The sequence below is a fragment of the Erigeron canadensis genome, chromosome 2, assembly GCF_010389155.1.
Source record: "Erigeron canadensis isolate Cc75 chromosome 2, C_canadensis_v1, whole genome shotgun sequence".
Classification (NCBI taxonomy): domain Eukaryota; kingdom Viridiplantae; phylum Streptophyta; class Magnoliopsida; order Asterales; family Asteraceae; genus Erigeron; species Erigeron canadensis.
Window position 1 is genome coordinate 2,072,380 of NC_057762.1, and position 18,161 is coordinate 2,090,540.

Sequence of the window (18,161 nt, forward strand, 5' to 3'; positions counted from 1 at the left end):
TTCCTAATCAAATACGATATTTAGAGCAAATATGCAGCACAAGATACTGTCAATCTCATTTAAACTAATTTTCACTATCCAAGTAGCACACCATTAGGTTTCTAAATATGTTCAACTAAGTTTATTTTTTTTGATATTTAAATGTTGAACATTATATATATTATTGATTTCAATGTCAATATTAAAACTTTTAAAAAATAAATTTAATATCCGCACATCGTGCGGGTAAAAAACCTTGTATATATATATCTCTGGAGTGGGTTTAGTCTATTAACTTATAGATTTATATGTGTATGTATGCAAACACGTAACACCTTCGTAAGTTTTTTAAATCGATATATTTGCATATGCATATGCATTCACGCATAAAATTATATAAATGTACATGTATATACATATATGTGTAGAAACATGTATAATTATATGTGTGTCTTAACTTAAACATTAAACAAGAAAAAATAAGTTATACCTTGAAAAATCCTTGAAAACTTTAAAGGGATTTCCAAAGACTCTTTAAAAAGTCGTTTGGAAGTTTCAAAGGAATTATTAAGGAACCTTTTGCGCTTTTTCATTTTTCATACAATTTAAGAGTCTTACACACATATACATAACTACAAACACATATATATGTCTTATTTATATAAACCAATAGTTTTAACCATTATTAAATATACATACATATTATATATATGTACGTATATAGACAAGACATACACATTTCCAAGTATTCCAAACTTCTAAACATACATACCATATACGTTAAAGAGAGAAAAAAAATAATGCATAAACATTTAAATATGTTTATGTTTGTGTGTAAAAACTTGTTTAAAGATGTGTTGGTTGTTAAATTATAAAAACTTATTCATGTGAAATTATTTCCAAGGAAATATCAAGGATTATATATTTTGTTGCTAATTTATTGAAAATCTGTTGGTATTTTTCAAGGAATTTTCAACAGGGTACAGGTTGTTAGTATTACCTTGTAAATTCCTTGCTAATATACAATTAGGGAGTTTGTGGGTGTTTGGTCATTAATTCCTTGTTAATTTGTAAGGAAATTAATTCCTAGAAAATTTGTCCTTGGAAAATCAAACTTTTCTAGTAGTATCGATCTCTTTCCTGCCTAACCTTGCTCGTGGGACCCATCTCCAGTCCTTTCCTTACCTTGGGCCACGATCTTGTATATATATATATGTTAATTAATTTAGGTTAGAATTCTCCTTCTTTAGGTAGATCTACAATCTCGATTCTCTTTCTTTTCTATTTGTTTTTTGGTTCTTGGACTTTCAACAGAATTTCTATTCCTGCTTTTGTATAGTTGGGATTTTAATTGGTGAATTATCACCATAATCATCATATGTATATCTAGATCTGATTTATATATATGTATATATAGATCTACTTTATGTATAAATTTGATATATAGATGTATGTATGTATAAATTTTTGAATAAAAATAGATTTGGTTGTTAGGATATGTTGTTGGAACCACGTTAGTGTGACCGTCACTGATCATGTATCATTCCTGATATGATAATTGACGATAACTGAAATCCCTATGTCTAGGTAAATATATGATGGGCGTATTTACTCTTAGAGACGTAGTATAGGGTTTCCCATTAGGTGATTGTAACTAAGAGGACTAATGATACACACATTAAACACCAGAAGGGTTGAATGTGTAAATACTAAAGGGTTGAATGTGTAATTACTATAATTATAAATAGAGGGTAATTAACCCTAAGTTAAGGTTAATCACACACACATAATCCCACACAAATTCGTGTGTTTACTCCTCTCTAAAATTCGTGCATCATGTTTCAGCCGAATTGATCATCCCATTATTACTCAATCACCTTGTTATGGGAACCCGAAATCAATAGCAATTATGCTTTAATGTTCTTACAGGTTCCACAGGACTATTGAGGATGTTTTATCACTCGAATCGAATCATGTTTATTCCAACATATGTATGAATATAGATACAAATTTAGATTTACAGATGATGTTGTTGTTGGTGATGGTGATAGTTGAAGGAGTTAGATAATTACACTTTTGGTCTATATATTAGTAAAACGACGAAATTACTCATCACGTGTGAATCGTGTGACCTGCTTTTAAACGGACGTTTATGGCTAGGAATAAAACTGTTAACGGAGCAAAGTTTTTTGGAATAAAACTGTAATTTTTAAAAGTTAGGGATGAAACCTCTAAGCTGGGTACCACGACAAGGACGATTTCTTTAATCAACTCTTAAAAAATACATACCAATTCATCAACAAACACCATCTCGAACGTTTTGATTTTCTTTAGGTTGTTCCACTCCAAAACAGTCCATACATGCACAACACGAATTCGTAAATGATGGTTAACATGTGTTGGCTTAAGGTCTTCAAGATAAACTAATGTGGTCATATTTTTTGTTGTTGAAGAAGAAGCCATAACGAACCTATAATGTACAACTATGATGCACCGAAACTCCAAACAGGTAGGCGTACCCGTTTTCAGAAACTCCATGGGAACGTAAACTCGTACGAAACGCTTACGAAACGTTTCTTTGAAGTTTCCGTATATACCGAAACGCTTCTATGAAGTTTCCATACCGTATCTAATTAATATTAGGGTTTCAATGAGTTTATTGTATTTCAAAGACGACTGCCATGTTGCGACTATGCATACCGCCAAACACAAACCAACTAAATATACAATTGAGATCAGCATTAGGTTTTTTCTATTCCAAAATTGATTGGTAAAAACTTAATCCGTGATCACCAGTCACCATCAAGCATATATTATAAAATTATACATATATAATTATACTTAATCTCTCAAGTCTTAAGTCTCTCTCTATATAAATCAAACATATTTTTATTTTTTAATATTTTAATTGCCGTATCTTTGCCGTACCCGTATCCTAAATTTTTTAATTTTACCGTTTCTCGTTCCCGTATCGTTCTCGTGCCCCTTTGCCGTATCCGTTTCGGTGCTACATAGATGTACAACAAACTAAATTAAAAGAAATAATAATAACATAAAAATTCAATGTTAAAAATAATAATAATGATTAATTATGTGCAAAGTATATAAAAAGAAAACCCTTTTTGTAGTTGATCGTAGCTTTTTTTTTTATCGTATGTGAGTTATATTATAAATTACCAATAAAAACCAAATAGTGTAAGTTAATTATTTTTAAATTGGGTGAAATTGTAAATTGGTAATGGAAAACCAAAAAGTGTAAATGAAGTATTTTTAAGTGTAAATTGGTGATTAAAACCAAAAAATATAATCAATTATTTTTAAATTGGGTTAAAGTGTAAATTGGTAATGAAAAATCAAAAAGTGTAAGTTAGATATTTTTAAAAAATTGGGTTAAAGTGTAAACTCGTAATAGGACACCATAAAGTGTAAATAATTATTTTAGATTCGGGTGAAAGTGTAAATTGGTGATTGAAAACCAAGAAGTTTTAAATTAATTTAGATTAATATTAAAAAAATTAAAGGATTAATAAGGAGGGAGGATTAAGCTCTAGAAGGGGGATTAGGGTGTCAAATGTACCTCTAACCCCCTCTTTTAGTTATATTATATATATATATATAAGAAAAAGTGAATATGGGGTTTTTCCTCACATTCAAATATTTTAATATATATTATTTATTTTAAATAAATCAGATGCCCATCTTATCTTATATATATGATATAAAACAGTTGAACTAATAACTATAAACTAAGTATAGTTTAAGTGAGGTCTTCATCCTTTCTTGATCCAACTTTCCATCACAGCAGGGTTGGTTCGTCATCCTCTTGGATCAAATTTGCCTCATGCTCCTTTTTCCCACTTCAGACATTTATTGCTGAAATTCCCTAGTTCATTGCATTTGAAACACCTTATGTTGCTCTTGTCCCGTTGTGCTCGACCATCGCCTTGACTTCTCCCGGACCACCGGCATTAATCAATCAAATTCTTCAATTTCATCAAATGGATTTTCGTTTATTTCATCATTTAGATTAAATATAAATTGAAAGTCTTAATAATCATTATCCAAATAAATTATTAAATTAGTATTTATATTAATTTGTAGAAAATGTCTCATTAATTTATCTTCTTTTTTTTTTCCATCAATAATGTACACTTAATAATCCAATACTTAATTTTTATTTATTTTTAGCCATCATCTTGAAAAAATATTTTAAAATTTACAATAATTAATTAATTAAAAAATTTAAATATATAAAATATTGTTTAAAAAAAATTATTTCCACAACACTAATCACCAATTCACCATCAGTTTGACTACATTTAAAAAGGTTTAGTCATACACGTAAGTGCATTGAATAACCTCTGTACATCCAAGAAAACATATTAAACCACTATATAATCAAGGAAAAATTGAGGCAACTTCGTACATTGGTTCATACTAGAACTTTGACTACGTGCATTAACACGTATATACAGTCAAAAGCAACAACGGTGGCACTACTAGTGAGCAAAACTTTTTTATTAAACCTCTTTTACACTTTCTAACACTTTTTTTTTACAAAAAAGTCTTTTAAAAATATATCATTGTGGATGCTCTAATAGTGTGTGTGGAGTTGCGCCAATTTTTAAAAGTTCTAGATCTCCATGTGGGCAGTTGCAGCTTCACACATGTTTTATTTATCGAGGCATTTTATCGAACCATTTCTTTGCATTTAACAACAAATGATAGTATGTTAGTGGTCAGCAGTTAGTGTTTTCCAACTTCGTAATCAAACGCCAATACCTGGATTTGAAACGCCCAGGGAGAGGCAAAGGCGCCCATCACCTCTCCTTTGGACCGGCCACTAGATCAAGAACTCAATGGCTTGAAACTTGTTTTTAGCGAATATAACTGATTGCATTAGCTCATATGCAACTAGTTATCAAAACAGATTATCACTATTAATAATCAAATGTAAATCTATATATAGTGATAACAAATACGACTTATTTTAAAAACCAAAATTGTCTCAGCATCATACAAATGTCTAATATGCAAATCTGAGTGTAACATAAGGTTTATCCGTTACTGATTTCTTGTGTGTGTTGTATCGCCTAAAGTTAATCACTTAATCAGTCATTTCCTTCTGATCATCATTCATACATTTTGGGACAAATCATCATTTGGTTGTTGGTCTATTCGTTTTAGATGGAATTGGTTGTTGTAACAAATATCAAACCGGTTTTTGGTCCAGTCCACCCTGAGACAACTATATACACCTCCAGAAATGGAGTAGATTGGCAAGGGCTACCTTGATACCGAGTACTTTTGGCAACTTCTTAGCACAAGGGCACACTTAGAGACAGAGTTTGAACCCAATATCTTTTTATTTCTCAAAAATCCCATGAGCGTGAATGAAATTGACTTTGATGGTTGTTACTAAAATGTCAAACGTAATTTAATTCGACCAATGGGAAATTGGGAATTGAATGGAATAAAGGATTTTGTAGGTACCAGTTGGATAAAAAGAACTTACTCCGTATTACTTAAATGGTTTAATACGTACTTTAATTCATTTGACCAATAAAAATTGTTTGTGGAAGATAAGAGTTTTAAGGGTGTGTTAAGTTTAAAGAAAAATGAGAATTTAGTGGGTATTTGGAGTTTGGTTTTGGAAAAGCTATGAAACTGGGTATATAGAAAATTTGAAAACTATTAATCAAACTCACAATTTCATGCACATGTCAAACCCAAGTAGTATGGTACATACAATTTGTATTTTAGAAAAAAATAAAAATAAACCACCATAAGGATATGATGATTTTAATCTTAATATGTACTAAAATGCAATCGATCTAGCTTTAATTAACCAATCACAGCTCTCAATTTCTCAAAATTAATTAAATTAACACATGTTTAAATTAATTTTACACTTTTTGATTTTCATCACTAATTTACAAATTTAACCCAATTAAAAATTAATTAATATAATTTACTTTTTTGGGTTTTTTATCACTAATTTACACTTTTAACCCAATTAAAAAATAATTGATAATTTATTACATAATATCTTTCTAATAACAAAATCTAGCTATAAGTTTGAGAAGTTACAACATTTAGATTAATACGAATTAATATTTATATCAATGTTTTATTTTATATTGTTAATTATAATATTATTATTATAATCGTTGATGTTATTAATAATTGTAATCAAACTTTAATTAGGATAATCATTGTTGTTTTTAGTAATTGGAATCAAACTATATCTAGGATACAAAATTTTATATTTAACATTTAGTATTACATTTTAATATTTCAATTATTTTTTAAGTATATTTTTACATTTAACGTATAAATATTTTTTTTCTTTATATATTTGTTTATGTATTAATAATGTTGTAAAACTCGTGTATTTGGCACCCGTCCAAAATCTAGTTTAAATGCTAAAATTTTTGAAAAAATTAAAAATTTGATCAAAACACACTCTGTTCAAAATTTAACACAATATATCTTTAATTTTTTTTTTAAAACACATTGTCTAATATTCAATGAAAGTAACATACACTATTTGAATAATATAACTTTCTTGTCTAATATTCAATGAAAGGAATGGATATTCTTAAAGTCTCACAAAATCATTAAATGGTTTCACAAGGAACTTATTTCAATATACATTCAAGTTAATTTATGTTCATCTATGTTCAAAAAAATAAAATAAAATTTGTGTTCATCTTACAAAATGGCTTCAATAGCAAATAATATTAGATTCGTCGCTCTACTTTGTTGCATCATGCTGGTTTCAAGCCACACAGTAAGTTTCACAACTAAGTTTTCAAAAACTACTACATCTCAAGGTATGTATATAAAAAGTGTTTGGGATTGCGTTATAAAGTGATTATTTGATTATTATATTTGTAAATAGCAAATAATCTGAAAAAGTGTTTGTATGAAAAAGTGATTCTTGACTATGAAAACGCAGTTTTGGAGAAGTATGTACTTACATGTTTTTTCAAAACGCATAATCTATTTTAAAAAAGCAGATTTTGTTTTATAATCGCAATAACAAACACCCTTTAGTATATATAGATATGATGCACATTTAAATATATATATATATATATATATATATATATTCTTAGCTGAATCCTCGACCTATTAATTTTCTGTAGTGGATAAGGTTTCTTGGTGCCGGAAGATTTTGAGTGATCCAAGGTGTCCAGGTGGACACGGCGAGGGGATTGGAAAGGGACAGGGCAAGGGGATTGAAGGTGGAGCACAAGATCATGGTTTTTAATATGTAAATGATGTAATTGACAATCACCTAGTTATACATGGATAGAAATATGGAATTATTAGCTAATCAGTCCGGGTGACTACCTAGACATGATCAATAAAGTTTAAATAAATTTTTTTATGTTTGATTATACTTAAACCAATTATAACATTTATGTCTGGCGTCTTTATACTTGAGTTAATGTATTCCGTTTCAGAAATTATTTAAGCATGTTAATAACTAAAAACTTCTAAGCTACAAATCTTGTATTCCTACGCATCGTTTAACATGGAATTAACTCGTAATTCGTAAAAGCGCCTCAAGTTGACCAATAAAATAACCCCACATATACTTAAAATGAAAGCCCACAATACTAAATTCATTTGATAATTCGATGTAATTACATGCTTTTTCGATCAATTCCTACATGCATAATTCATGTTTTCAAAATTGATGTTCGCTTAAGTCGACAAAAGTGATCAAACCAAAATTTATCGAAACAAAATTGCAAAATACAGCGTGAAACAAACTCAATACATCTTATCGGTACCACTTCATCTAGCATAATCACATCAAATATCGTTGGATATATTTGAAGTACGAAACGCGTAACCCGACCAGGCAAAAGCGACCACCCACTATTAGCGGCGACGTCGCCGCAAATAGTGGGTCCCATAGGTCAGACTGCAACATTCAAAGCCACAGAATCACGTGCAATGGGCCCCACTATTAGCGGCGACGTCGCCGCAAATAGTGGGCCCCCCACTGCAGTTACATCATTTTAAACGACGCACTCTCTTCTTCTCCCTATTATTCTTCCTTCTCCTTCTCCGTAAGAACACTCCCTTTCTTCCTCCATAATTTCCTTTCTTCTCCATATAATAACTTTTTTTATTTACAAAATCCAGCCATCTATCCCCTCATCCTCGTTATCAACAATCCTATTTACACGACCCATGTTTTTCGGCGTCCCGGAGTTGATTTTCAGAAGCGGTTTTAGCGGCGACTTTTTTCCGGCGAATAAGTTATCCGGCCAACCAGTTTTGCGGGGAACGTTTTTTCCGGTGATATACGGCAAACCAATTTTGAGGAATTCCGGCGAACTCCGGCGAACCAGTTTTCCGGCGACATAATTTTTTCCAGCGACCCAGTCAGTCCGGTTTTTTTTCTACTCATTTTTTCGGTGAACCAGTTTTCAGACGAGGTAACACTCATTTACCTTTTTGTAGATGGAGATTCGGTGTGACAATCGCAACATAGATTTGATTATTGTTTACGTTTTTAGGAACTTGTTTGTAATCACTTAAATAAGAACTTGTGTTGATATTTAATGATTACGTTTGAACTTCAATATTATATCTGTTTATGTTTTGTATTGTGTTTGTGTGTTATATATTGTTTTGTAGGTACAAGAATATAGAATCAAGGTTTATAAGTGTCGTAGAACACTTAAACGGTGATTGGATGTTATGTACGAGTCAAACAAAGAACAAAGGGTCGTCCCTCGTGCTGACGTCATCAGCATGTAGGAACAACCTCGTGCTGACGTCAGCACGAGGCAGATCGGTTGTTTATTGTTTCGGGCCTAATACGTAATTAAGGCCTAAGCCCACACGATCCAATACTTAACTAGTATAAATACAAGACCTAATCTACGAAATTAGGTTAATGATTGACAAATTCTTGATAGATATTCACGAATTTACGAGCTAAGGTTATTTGTTCCTTCGTGTGTTCTTCTACACGAACCATAAGCCTTGTGCATCTCTTTGGGTTGGTTAATTGCTTATTAATCAACAAAAGGCAATAACAATCTAGTTATCTCAAGAGGATTCCGCACTCTTGACATAACGAATCACGTCTTATTACGATCCACGCAACAATAGGGCACCTTACAAGTGGTATCAGAGCCCTAAGGTTGATTACCAGAAGGTTTAAGATTGTTTGATTCGCTATTGATTGCAAAATCAATTCGAAATTCGTGTTTTTGATCAAGTTCGTGCTCTTTTTCGTGTTACTTCGTGCATACGTCAGCACGAAGTGAACTTCGTGTTCGTGCTTACGTCACCCAGCAGACTTCGTGTCCACTTCGTCCCACGTCAGCGCGAACCACTCTTCGTGACTTAGGTCGTGACTTGTGTTTCGTACTTCGTGCCACGTGTCCTTCGTGCTATACGAACTTCGTGCCATGTGTCCTTCGTGCTATACACTAAGTAGTCTTTTCGTTTTACTTGAATTCAAAAGATTCGAAATGACGACCTTACCAGCCGCCGCAAACTCACCCAATGCCTTACTTATCAGCCAGATGATCATGCATGATCATGAGGTTGGTCGGGGTAATACACCTCCAAAGCTTTTCCGTATGGAAAATTATTGGATGTGGAAGAGACGTTTTGAAGACTACATTCGTCTCACTGACATGGAAATGTGGCTAGTAATAACTCAAGGTTTTGATTGGCCTTCATATCAGAAGAACGGAGTAATCAGTAGGTATACTTATGCTGATATGTCTATTGAAGAGCGTAAAAGATATGCTGTTGAGGGAAAGGCATTGTCTACTCTTACTATGGCCTTGCCTCAAGATAGTGTACATCTGTCTAAAAAGTACACTACTTCAAAGGATTTATGGGATGCTCTCGAAAGATATTGTGAGGGCGATGTAACTTTGAAGAAAAACCGTATCAAGCTTCTCAAGCGTCAGTATGAAGCCTTTAATGGACTGAAAGGGGAATCTCTTGACGAGATTATTATTTGATTCAATCATCTGAACACTGAATTGTCATACTTTGAAGTTGTTTATCCTCAAACTGAGCTAGTTGATAAGTTTCTGGATTCACTGCCTAAAACTTGGACTGATTATGTTCATCAACTTCAAGATGATCATGAATACAGTACATGGGATTTTGAGAAGGTAGTCTCCAAGCTGAAGAACAGAGACATGAAGAGAAGGATTAAAGACATTCACTCGGATTTTACACAAGATCCATCCTTATATCATGCTAAGTCTGTTCATTTAGCAAGTTCTAGCTCAGGAAATAATGCATTTCTAAGTGGTGCAGAAGCTACACCAATAGTAGATGCTGATGGTATTGTCCGATATGTTGCTTATGACAATACAAATTCAAATTTTAAGAGCAATGTACAATCTTTCCACTCTATGCCAATGAGTATGAGTTCTGCAGAAGGAAGAATGAGTATTTACTCAGCCTTTTGTAATGCTCATGAAGCATTTATTGGGGGAAAGGTTACTGATCATGCAGTAATTAATGAGGATTACAATCAAATAGATCCTGATGATTTGGAAGAAATGGATCTACAATGGCAGCTTGCTATGCTTACTATTAAGGTCAGAAGATTCACTCAGAGAACTGGTAGACCTATAGGTAATGGCACTAAAGGCTTTGACAAATCCAAGGTGAAATGTTATAATTGCGATGGATTTGGTCATTTTGCAAGAGAGTGTCAACGACCTAAGAGGATTGATAATACTGTTGCTGGTCATCAAAATTACAATCAAGGCGGTATTACACCGAATAATCATAAGACGCAAGCGATGATTACATATCCTGTTACTCCACAGCAACCAGTTTCGTCACCATTTTCGGAGTCAAAGGCTGTTGTTGTTCAAAATCCAGATGGTACTTATCAATGGGGTACACAATCCGATGATACCTCAAATCATGCCTACATGGTAGAATTATATGATGAGGTAGCTGCAACGATTGATTATGTTGTGTACTCAAGTGAAGAAAGTGCATCTGAGATAGTACAGAAGAATATGTGTAATGTTGCTGAGATAGTAAGATCTGAGAGTGAACAAATGACTGCAGTAAAAGCATCTGAAGAAAAGGAAGAGTCATCAAATCATGTTGATGACATTTCTATGAAGAGCATTGAAGAACAAATGAAGAACTTCGTGATACCTGAAGGTATGACAACTGAAGATTTTGTTGCATACATGGCAGATTGTAAGGCTACAGATCAGAAGGTATCTTGTTCTTTATCTTCTATAATTGACGTATGTAGAATGGTGTCGGATTTAAAACTTGAGGTGTTTATTTTGAATAAGTCAGTTATTAACTTAACTAGTCAGAACAACATGTTTAAGAAGGAAAACGACTCTTTGTTAGCCAAAAATTCCGGTTTGGTAAAACAAGAAAGTCTTTATCAAGATAAAATTCGTGCATCTGATAAGGATATTCTTGCATTAAAAGAAAAACTAAAAGAGTCAGTTCTGATGGAAAAAGTGGGAAATGAACAATATGCTCAACTAACTGAGGACTTTTCTAAAAAGGAGAAAGAATTAGTTGACGCAAAGTTGGAAATAGTTAAGCTTAATACAAGACTAGATCAAATTAGGGGATCTGATTTAATACGATCAATGCAGATGCAAAAACCTGTACCACGAGATTCAAAAGATAAATTGGTTTGGGTATGAGTTATAATGAAGTTAGAGGTCCGTTCAATGATAATTATACAGAGTCTCTAACATAGCTTACTGAAAAGATTGACAATGGTGAAATAGATTCAATAGTTTCAGAAAAACAAAATGTTGATCCAAAGACCCCTAAAAGCTCTAAAAGCTCAATTGATAAAATTAAAGAGCTTAACAAGAAACATAAGCTTGAAAGTTCATTTGTTAAACCAGTAGATCCTAAGAATGGAGTGTATGATGCTAGTACTTCTAAAGGATCTAGTCAAGTAAAGTCAACTTGTCCTGTTGATAAGAACATTAAATGTTTTACAAAATAAGGATGTGATATTGTTTATGCAAATGAAATGAATGAAAATTAAGGAACTAATGTGGTCTTTGAGATTCGGACAAGTATGTCCTCGGGTTGTCTTTGTATACCTAGCCTACCTAAAGCTTCCAACTTGGGATAGGTTGTCAGAAAGTTCGCTACATGGGTCTCATAGAAAATCACAGGTTCCTTATAAATAATGAAATGAAAAAGCAAATAAGTTAAATCACAATGTAATTAAATTCTATTACCTAATAAGTGTCTCATGATTTGTTTAAGGATGTTTTTGAATATATATTGAATTTTTGTTATCTTAGTGCTTGTATCGATTACGGAAGTATATCTGAATATGGGTCACATAAGTTCGCAAACTATTCAATGGCATATTAGGCTACTCGGGTTACATGGTGACTGTCCTTGGCCAGGGTATGTTGAAAGTGTCATAACTCAAAGGAAACTGGAAGTACCGAGTGTTTAAGAGGACAAGTATACCGGTAATCGTGGTTGAATCACTGTTCATAATTAATAATAAGAGAATTATTTCTCACTTGCAGACTTATGTAAATGCTAATCTGATCTAATCTGCAGAAACTTAGAATTTCTTGTAAATAAATAAAGTAGTTTAGTTTTTATTTTATTTTATTTTGTAGTTTTTTTTTATTTTGTTTTTTTTTATTTTTATTCTTGTAATAAGTGTCAGTTTGTGTGTCAAACTAGTTCTTATTGCACGAGAGATTTAATAAGCATTAAAAGTTATAATTCTTAGTGAATTATATAAGTCTTATTGCTTACGGTATAAATGTTTAAAATATGGATTTTCTAATTAATACATAAGTTGTTTAATGTAAAAAATGAAATGATTTTTGAAAATTGAAAAGTCAAAATATTTTTGAATGTGTTTCAAGTAAATTTTTGAAATTTCAAATTGTTTGTGGTTGATAAGTATGCTTGACAAAGATTAGACTTGCCTTAGATCTTGTAATGATTGCTAGGTTAAGATTTTGGTTGTTTTGCATATTTATGATATTTTTATTGTTTTTAGTGCATTGATGAAGTTTGTTAAGTGTGCAGGTTACAGATAATAAACTTATTTTAAATGTAATTGGCATCAAAATTTCAGATTGTGATTGAAGGCAAAATTGTTTTCGCTTGCTTATTGGAGTTGCATTGCGACGGACAATAAAAGTTGCTCAGAAATTACAAGAACTGTGTTACAAGGATGGATTGCCTTGTAATTAACCTAAGACTTAGTGTGATAGGTTATAGTTTTATTATCAAGATCACAACCTAAGATGTATTGTGATAGGTTGTTGATATGATATTTTTGATGTATTGTAATGCATTATACATTAAAATGCTTTGCATTGTTGAGTTAAACATCAATGAAGAAATGATCGATTTTATGTCAAGATAATAATGTAAGATTTATTTGATACATTATTGTGATGACAAGTTAGTACGGATGATTTACGATAGCATATTCGAGTGGATACAAGTTTTTAGTAATGAGTATCTACAGGTTTATGTTTCTGTAATTTATGGAATTTTTCCTTGTTTAGATTTCTGGAAAATTCGCGAAATTTGGCTAAGGAATGAAGCTTATGTAGTTTAAAATCTGGAAATTCAAAATCACCTCGTGCTGACGTCAGCATGCCTCGCGCTGACGTCATCACGAAGCCCACGAAGTTAGTCTTCGGCCCGGCCCATAGTGATTCGAATATAAATACGGGTTTAACATTAATTAACTACTTTTATCCGAAATTAGACCCTAAATTACCACACGAACTACCTCTCCTTCGTCCGACTATTCATTCGTATCTCTTTTTGATCGATTTCATTTTCTTTTCGTGTTTGTTACTTAGATTTGTTGGTACTCTCACGATCTATGATTGATTATTGATGTTTTGACTATAAGGACTAACGATTTCATGTCGTTATAATGCCCAAATTTTGAATCCTCTTCGCGTGAACAGTAACTAGGACGAACCACGAAATTGATCTTTGATTTTTGATGATTTGGACTTAAATTGGACTTAAAATTAGATTAATTGATGTTTAAATATGTTAAATCTAACAAAACTTTACATTAACAAGTGTTAAATCAAGATTAATCAATGAGATTTGTGTTTCGGTCACTATTCACACGAAGAACACGAACCAACTTCGTGTTCATCGAATTAGTTTCGATTTTGTTTTCTGGGCATCCACGAACCATAAACAAGTCCACGATGATGTTTTTGATCGATTTTCACATCATATGGAGATGTTTTTACTTTGTGTTTCTGGGATTCATGCTTGGCTCGTGCTGACGTCACGACGAGGGAAATCCTCCTCGTGATGACGTTATCATGAAGCAGACGAGCAAAACCCTTATTTTTTGTTTTGTTTATTCTAACCTTTGTTTTTCTTGTCGTTTTTGTCTGTTTTTGTGCATGTATGGTAGGACAAGGTAACAACGCTCGTGTGTTCGTCAAGGAGCACAATGCTGCACTCGATCTCAGCATTACGCAGACGGGGTGCACTTCAGAGTTTCATGGTGTCCTACAGTTTCTTGCACGTTCTCGTGTTCATTTTCCTGTGACAGAGAACCCTCCGTTGTTGATAAGTCTCATTAGAGAGTTTTGGAACTCAGCCCGTTCAATGCAGATGGGTGCTCAAACATACATTCGCACTACTGTTGGAGGACGTTCATTCTCATTTTCTGCTGGAGACTTACGGACGATATTACACTTAGGTGATGTAGCGATAGAGCAAGGTCCGACTGAGTTTTCTGAGGATTTCTGCGATGGTGCTCTACGTCGTATGGGGTATACTGGAGCTATTTCTCACCCATACTTCAGGAATCATCTTCGTGGCAAATGGAAGCTTCTTGCTTACTATTTGTTGAGGGCTATTAGTCATCGGAGTACAAGCTATGACCAAATGAATATCCAGAACGCTTCTCAGATGGTCGCCTTGGTGTTGAACAAGCCATATAGCTTCTCTCAGTACATTTTTGATAATTTGGAGAAGCAGTTGAGGTCATTTGGTACAGACAAGAAATTCTTTCTGTTTCCAAGATTTGTGATGATCATAATTCGTCACTATGCAGCTGATTTGCCATTTGACGGTCCTACGTTCAATTTAGGTCATCTTACTTATAAGGCATTTGTTGAAAGTTTGAAGCACTTGTCGGGTGGAAATGTTCCGATACATGTTGATAATCCACCTCTGTTCGGACATTTGCTTAATCCTAACTATGTTGCACCCAGACAAGGTTGGGAAGATGAAGAACCTGTTGCTGCTGTTGGTGGTGATGATCAGGCTCAGGATGATCCTCATGAAGAACGAGCTGATCAGTTTGAGGGACTAAATGATGTTCCTCTGTATGCTGGAGATTTAGAGCATGATTCTGATATGGATGCTCTCATGGAGGATATTGATGATCCTACAAATCTTGTACCACCATCTACTGGAGTTTCTACTTCTACCTCTGCTCTAGTTAATGTTGATGTAGGTCCTTTTGAAGTCCCGGTTAATGTTGTTGAGGATTCAGAAGATGAAGAAGAGGAAGAAAGACTGCCAAAGCGAAGAAGAAGACATGCACGATCTCAAGCTGAAGTTGATAGAGAGTTTGCTGCTTATTCTGAAGCCATAGAGAGGTCTCATGCACCTACTGTTGGTGATACTCCATTGGTTGCTGCTTTAAGAACTTCGGTTTCTGATGTTCCTGCTTCTGTGTCTGCTCCTTCTGCTGCTGGTGTTGTTATTGGGGAGAGAAGGTCGAGACCAAAGTTTATAATAAGAGGAATTGGTTCTCGAGCACAAGTTGTTACTGAGGCTACAACTGTTACGATTCCTGCTGCTCCGGAGTCTACAGTTCGTCAAGAGCCAAAGCCGACACTTGTTGCTCCTAGGCCTTTGTCTGCTCCTATTCAGGCGACAGTTCCTGTTTCTACTGTTATGGGACGTCTGTTGGCTCCTCTGCAAAGACCACAGATGCCTCCCACAGAAAATTCTAGTGCTCGTATGCCTTCGTTTGAAGCTACGATGTCACCCCATGCTTCTACATCTGATGTTGCTTCTACTTCACGTCCACCTGTACCTGTTCAAGTGCAGTTGAGTCGTTTATTTTCAGAGAAGAAGATGTTGGAGATGAGGGTTACAACTTTGGAGAGTCAGCTAAAGCTCCAAGCTGCTAAGCATCAGGAAGAGATGGACATGATGACAGCACTTGTTCATTCTCTTGGATCTAGACTTGACCAATTCTTGGCTCAAGGGGGAGATAAAGATGGTTGTAAGGATGATGAGCTAGCAAAGAAGACTAGAGATGATGATCATGATGATCAAGATCAAGCTCAAGATCCAAATCAACAACAAACAGATGGTGAGCCAGAGAATAGAGGTCGAGATCAAGATGCTGCTGATGATGCTGCTATGGATACAGAGACTACAGATGTTCAGGGGGAGTCATCAAGACAAAGAGAGTCAGAGATTGCTGGTACAGCTGTTGCTAGTACTTTTGGGACTCAAGATAAAGGAAAAGTTGTGATGACCGCTCCAGATGCAGATCCTGATGATCCAGATAACAATGATAATGGGGAAAATTCCAATTCAAGTACTCCGATTCTATTTCTGATAGAATAGAAAGGGAGATAGTGAATGATCCTCATAATCATAAAGAAAAAGAAAATCTTAGCAAAGGAAAATCTACTCAGGATAGTGAGTCAACTAAGACTGATTCTACTACCAATGCCTCTATAGAGTCAGATTTGCACCCTTTAATTGTGCATAGACTAGAAAAGAGATTGGATATGATCTACAAGCTCATATGAAAGCTAGAGCTGAGATTATGGATTATGATGATTATTATGATCCAGGATCACTTAGGGATCAAATGAAAGAACAGTCAGGGTTAACTCATACATCTTCAGAGTCAGAGTCAGATTCGGATTATGAACCTTAGTGCTATTGATTTTGTATTTTTGATGATAATTGATTATGTTTCATAATGTGTGTACATTAGATTACTTGGGTTATATTAACAATTTAGAGTGTTAATCAAAGTGTTATTCAGCTCAGAATAGTGATCAAAGAGTTATTCTGTTCGGCTTAACATATTGACAGTGTAATTTTAAAATACTCGAGTAATGAAGAATAATAATTATCAGATAAATATGAATGTGTTACATTATATTTATGATATAATATTATTGTTGTAAGTTAAAATAGATAAAGATTATAAGATAAATATTAATGTAATTGTTACATTATATTTATGATATAGTATTATTTATTTTAATTTCTTTTATGTATTTATACTATTTTATTATGTCTTGACTTATGATTTATGTTCTTTATCTTTGTATATGTAAATCGTTTGAATTGCAGATAAGCTTCAAACAATAGGTGCATTGGACGATCTTGATGCTGAAGAAGATCTAGAAAGTATCGATGATGAAGATTTGGAAGAAGGAGAGTTCATTACTTCGGAAGCTGATAGACAAAGGTTGCTTGAGACACCTTATGACTTTGATCGTGTCTTTAATGAAGATGAAGTCATTCAAGTTGAACCAATAGCTGAATTAGAACATCTCAATCTTAATCCAATCAGAGATAGTCCAGATGAACCTAAGAATGTTGCAAGGTTGAGATTTGCTGTATATGCAAACATAGTTGATGAAGGACATGACAATATTTTTGATCTATACTGGAATATAGATGATACACGAGAGGTTAACCTTGGAAGATTTAATATACCTCCGGTGCAGCAAGATCATGAGTTTATTGTTAATAGACTGATTCCAGGTTATAGAGGACATACTGGTTTGATGATACGTGATACGTATAAACCATCAATGTTTTGGGAATATGTCTCAGACAAGGATGCACCCAAATACTTCTCAGTGATACAAAGTTGGTTCTATGATCACAGAATCAAATTGTTTATTATCAAGAAAAAGGAGGGTTGCCAGTACATGTCAATAAGTCAAAGACACTTCCACTCTCTCAGTGATTCAGACATGATAGATTTGGGAAGACACTGGTTCGTTAATCTTCAGAGCAATGGACTTGCAGATTTCTACTGGAATAGATTCAGAGATGAAAGAATTAAGTATCTCAGTGATAGAGGTCTGAAGCCAGAAGAAAGGTTGATAAAGCCAACACCTTTGAAGAAGATTAAGAATTCAGATGGCACATTTCGG

General features: G+C 33.6%; 1 long non-coding RNA gene across 1 annotated transcript; it reads left to right on the plus strand.

The window, feature by feature from the left end:
- Nucleotides 1-6,621: 6,621 nt before the first annotated feature.
- LOC122586367 lies at nt 6,622-7,424 on the plus strand. Its single transcript, XR_006321967.1, has 2 exons — nt 6,622-6,772; nt 7,131-7,424. It is a non-coding gene; the product is annotated as an uncharacterized LOC122586367 (long non-coding RNA).
- Nucleotides 7,425-18,161: the final 10,737 nt, after the last annotated feature.